Source organism: Apis dorsata, unplaced genomic scaffold (assembly GCF_000469605.1).
Source record: "Apis dorsata unplaced genomic scaffold, Apis dorsata 1.3 scaffold_156, whole genome shotgun sequence".
Taxonomy (NCBI): Eukaryota; Metazoa; Arthropoda; class Insecta; order Hymenoptera; family Apidae; genus Apis; species Apis dorsata.
This window is the reverse complement of record NW_006263446.1, coordinates 520808-526809: the sequence shown is the minus strand read 5'-3', so window position 1 is coordinate 526809 and position 6002 is coordinate 520808. Positions and strand designations below refer to the sequence as shown.

At 21.3% G+C, this 6002-nt stretch overlaps 2 protein-coding genes across 6 annotated transcripts in view; one reads left to right on the top strand and one right to left on the bottom strand.

Moving 5' to 3' along the window:
• Positions 1 to 1129, bottom strand: part of LOC102679987 — a 16715-nt gene extending 15586 nt beyond the window's left edge. The window contains exon 1 of the mRNA XM_031509453.1: positions 578 to 1129. The gene's annotated coding sequence lies outside the window, so the exon portion shown is untranslated. The remainder of the gene's footprint in view (positions 1 to 577) is intronic.
• The window catches only part of LOC102679448 (RYamide receptor-like), a 117440-nt gene that overhangs the window by 2938 nt on the left and 108500 nt on the right, over positions 1 to 6002 (top strand). The window lies entirely within an intron of this gene.

The following is a 6002-nucleotide window of genomic DNA, read 5'->3' as shown; positions in this document are numbered from 1 at the left end:
TTTATTTATTTATTTTATAATATTGTATATTTATTTTGGGGAAATTTTTTAAATAATAATTTTTGAAATAATTTAATGTAATTCTAAACCGATGAGATTTCATACGGGCCTGTTCATATCCCAGTATGTATAATGTTTCTGATCGTGTCACATCTCGTAAATCCTGCTTCTTTGTACTTTTTAAGTCAACCCGTATTCAAATGCCAAGTCGAGACATAAAGGACTATAGATATTTGAATCCCACATAAGCTATGTAAATGTATACACGGATTCTTTAATTTCACATTGCTTTTACGGTAAAACGATAAATATGTCATTCATGTATTTTTTATTTCTTTAATTCATTGATTCATATTAAATATATTAATAATATTAATATACTAATTAATATTCAGTAATAATTTTTATATAATTATATAAATTTAAATATCATAAAAATATTGAAAATAAATACATACGATAAATATAGAGAGAATATAAATGTATACATTTTGAATATTCTTCTAATTAATTTGAAATAATAAAAGTGAAAATATATTAATCAAATATTTCTATAAATTTCTATTTATGTACTCACCATGTTTGAAATTCGCGCCATATAAATATATATCCGCACGTGGTTCATCACGAATGATTTAACCTTAAACACACACTTAACACATTGACACATTGTACATGCAATGCATACAATCGGTTAAAATTGATGTTTGTTTCTATTTAATAGTTTTTTCCTCTAAATATTCTTCAATATCATTTGACTATTATCTATACCACGCGCACATCGCAATACTTTTTTTAGTTTATTTGTCTTTGTTTTATGTTCTTTTTTTTCGTAAAATCACTTTCTTATTCATAATTAATTTAAGCACATAGTTATGTTTTTTCTGTAAAATCCATTTTCTGTATATCTCAAAATGACTGTTATTGTTGTTTAAATCACAGAAAGAAATATTCTTAAAGAGTTTTACTCATTTAAAAGATGTTTACCGTTTAAAGGAGATATAACAATCGTCAAACAATCACTATTCGTACTTCTATATAGATGTTTTCATGACTATTACTTCTTTTGATTCATGGATGGGATAGAAATCAACAAGTTTTAATCATTCATTAGAATCTAATTCTGTTTTACTAATGATGATATTTCTTAAAAAGAGGTTAGGTATCGATAAAAATACAATTTTATAAAACGTATTACGTAACTCGAAAAAAACAGTTGTGTGGTTTGTATGTAATTAAATTGTATGAAATCATAAAATAAAAGTTCGCACAACATGGAATGAGTAAAAGTATCGAGTTCAAAATATTGATTAATAAATTTACGCATACTGCACTTAATACCATTTTCATCTCATATACAAATACACTATTTTAATAAAACTCGGTTCGCTATGTTAACTTGCCCAGGGCCACTAAACCAAGGACTAACACAAGAGCTCGTTTGCTGTTTTTGTCACAATCGAACTCGTTCACCAACCAAAATATACATGATGAGAATATCGGTTTAGTCTTTTTAAATACACAGGCAATGTTGAACTATTTCTTTCGCGAGGAATTTAATATTCATCACTTCGTCATTCGTCTATTAGTTGCGAGTTGCGATTGCTTTCAAAACAAACACAACATAAAGATGATACGTCTTCATATATACTACGTCAGTGTTTCTCACGTTCATTTCAAATGATCAAAAGCTTAGTAAGTATGTAGTTTGTTATACATATACTACATGATGATGCGTAAGAAAAGTGGAATGCTTCTCTGATTATAGTTATCTGTTTGTTCGCTATATTTTTTTTCTTTGCGGATTTTTGTTCGTATTTACTGTTGAAATCAGTTTGTTACAATGAATGAAACATTTCGTTATGGATTCGTAGCATTCATATATATATTATATGAAGAATTAAATAGAAAATTTATAATAAAAATTTAATTTTTATTTCTTAATAATTATTTAATTGGCATAAATAAGCTTTAAATATTTTCTTTTTTAATTTTATATTAATATTAAATAATAAGAATATTATTAGTATCATGAATATTATTAATTTTTATTTTTATAAGAAAATCTAAAATGTTTCGATTGAACTTTTCAGTAATAATATAACAAGAGTAATAAAAATTCACTAATAGTCAAATACATATTTGTACATTTATATATAATAATATATGATATTTATTATTATATGTATTTATATTATTATTTTATATTATTATAGATATAAATTTCTGTAAACATAATTTTTATGATATTTATATGCACAAAAATTATTAATTATAACAACTTCATTTATGTTTAATATATATTTATGTTTAATACATTGATACATTTAATACATTATGTTTAATACAAAATATATATAAACATAAATGTCGAGTTTCAAATTTATATTATTTAGATAGTCATCAGATAAAAATTTAAATTTACATGCAAAGTTTTTAAAATTCAATTTTAGAAATTTATATAAATTTAATATATTGCTTTATGCATTCTTAAGATAAATATTTGTTTTCATATATGCAATATATAGTGAAATGTCTATTTTAAAAAGAAAACAATTGTATATTAGCCCTGTTCATGAAGAAACATTATTTCGTAGTCTGTTTTAAATAGTAACTATTTGTTTCAAAATTATTATGTAATATGAACATTATATATTATGTAATATGAACATAATGCTTAATCGATACTGATCTTCGATTATTTTTTTATATAAATTTTTATATTTCTTTCTATTCTTCTATACCATTTATTAATATCTATCTATCTGCGTTTAAGAACATTGTTGTAATAAAAATTATTCAGAACTTTAAAATACTATTCAAAAAAAAAATGCAATTGATATAAAAGTTAAGTATAGAAAATTATTGTTTTTTAAACGTTCTTAAAGTAATTTAAATAAGAAAATTGCATTGAATTTTTCCGATCAAGATCAATTAGTGATTTGTTGAAAATACATTTTTCTTTAAATTTTTATATAGAGATAATATTTGAAAAAAAACAGGATAAAATAAGCAATATATTTAATAAATTATTTAATATACTATGAATAATTTTCTTCGATAATATTGAAGACGAAACGATTTAAGTAAAGTTTTTAATACATTCATCATATATATAATATATATGTATTTATAATAAGAAATATAACGAAAGTTTTATAAACTTTCTTATTTGGATATGTTGAGTTGATATTGAGTTGATATTCAAATAATAATTAGTTAAGATCAAAAAATATTTACAAAGTTCATTTGGTTAATTTAATTATATCATAATTATTATTTATCACATCTTTTACTAATTTTGTGTGCTAATTTTTGCTTGAATAATAACATGTTAAAAATATTTAAAGATATAATGTTTAATGATATATAATATTAAATTTTAAAATATTAAATTTTATATGAATTATGAAATTAATAAAATTTTTTCTTAGTAAAGAAAAAAATGTATATCTTTACTAAAAGATATGTGTATAATATTATAATGTATAATTTTTAATTTTTTAAAAATCGATTGATCTGAAATAAGTCAAAATCCCGTTAAGATTGAAGATCTTGTCTTGGGGCGTTCATGCGTTTCAGAATACGAAATGTCAGATTGCATTAAATTGCTTGTTATGCAGTTCGAGGAGATACAATCGAATTTCTCCTTTTATTGGTGAAGGTCGCCACGAAATTCGTGCCAAACTATAATACGCGCTATTCTTTCACTGGTATAATATTGAGTCAATTAGAGGAATTGTTTTACTTATTTTTTTCATATAACAAAATTTCAGATCACAGTTACAAAAATTTTTTTTCTTTATATATTAACTTGTTTGATATTGAGAATTATCTTAATATAATTTAATAATTTAAAATATATTATAGTAGCATGAATTGAACATTTTAAAATAATTAAGTTATAGAATTAATTTTTTTGCAATCTAATGTAATGTAAATTTAGTTATGTATTATTTAGATAATATTGTTATATAATTCTAGTTAATTTTATTAATAGTAGATTTTTTTGTTTATATAGTCATAGCAAATAATAGAATATTTTAAAATATTGTGTGTCATAGTTTTACAATATTTATTCAATATTTTATATACATTTCATATAGTTCTTGGTTATAATTTTTTTATGCGATTTTCTGTTAAAATTTATTAAAATTTAGTTCATAAAATGATTTCATTATAATCTCATTTGCAAGGCTATATTTATTTACTAATAAATATGTGTTTCAAAAAAATTTGTCTGTTAACGTTTGACTTCAAAAATATTATTTGCAAAAGAAGGTAAAAGAAATTTTAATAATTCAATATCTGCTAATAACTCTTCAGTTGTCAACAATACAATCAGGTTTTCATTTTTTCTTTATGTTTTTTGTTTTTTTTTTTTTTTTTTTTTTTTTTTTTTTTTTTTTTTTTTTGATTTTTTAAATTCGTACATTTTATTTTAATTTACATAGAGAAAATTTATTCCAGCATTAAGTATCGCATAAGAAGTGCAGCATAAGAATAGTAAGGTAATAAAGACTTTGGCCAAAGCCCAGGGACGCATATGTAATTCTTGTAAACAACTACAACAAAATACAATCGTTTTACTTTACGCTAAATCTTATTTAATATAAATAATATATATATAATATATAAATATATTATATATATATAATAATAAATAATATACCATAATCTCTACTCCATATATATATAAAAAAAAAATAGATTAGATTTAATAAAAAATAAAGATTATTTATGTGGAAAACTAGAACTGATTGATTAAAAAAAATAATGAAATATAAAGAATAAAATTTTGTTTAAAATATTGAGAAATTAAGCATGACTGCCATATTGTATGTTTGCCATATTTCCCAATTCTATTTTTATTTTCTTCAAAGAATAGTAATACATCCCCTAGAGTTAACATGTGTTGTGGAAACCAGACTTTTTCGACCTACTACTATTTAATAGTTCTAGACTAAGTAAAACTCTAGGAGAGAGAAATTTTGAAGAATTTCATTTTGATGGTTTCTCAAGAACGTTTCCTTTACTAAATGGTGTTAGATTTAAACTGTTAAAAGGAAATAATAAATTCATTATACATTATATTACAATTAATATAATATTTGATTTTTCCAAATTCAAATTTATATTAATGAAATATTAATTTTTTATTTTGGTTTAGAAACAATTAATTGTAGTTAAAAGAAATTTTCTTTATAAATAAAAATAGATAAAATAATTTTGAAAAATTAAATATTATATATTAAATTATTATTATCTATTATATTAATATTTATTTCTATTACATTAATATCATTCTAATATACATACGTATGCAAATTGAAAAGTTCAATTTTCTTAACAAATATTACAATTGATATACATGTGTTACTTAACAAATATTACATTTGATATACATGTGTTACTTTATTGCATCTGTTATAATTCATTTCAACAGCTGTTCCTGTATGAAAATGCAATAAGATCATACGTCACAGTGTTTGATCAATTTTTGATATTTAATTTTTAAAAAATTATTATTCTGATATTATTTTATATTCTTTAATTATATAACTAAAAAAAAAATTAATATCATCATTCTCAATAAAAAATATAAATTAGATAATCTTATTTCTTTGTATTTTTGTAATTTTAAAATTGCTTGCATAATTATAATTTATTTAAAAAAAATATATTTGAATAAATTACAATCCGTCGCTTTCCTAGTGTTTACCACAATTTTTTATCATTTTTATTTTTTATCTTTTCTTTCTTTTCTATGGATCGGATTCTCTTTCTTGGATCGGTTTTTTTTTCTTGTTCATATTCCAAAACACCTGTATCTTTTTATTTTTTTCTGTGTTCAAGCATCTCTTGAATATTTCTTTTATTATTTTCTTCATCTTTTTCTATTCATTTACTTTTATAAAATGCATTTCGAAAGATAATTCATTTTTCATGCATTTCTGCATTCGTGACTTTTTTTTTTAGTATTTCTTTATTACAAGGAATAG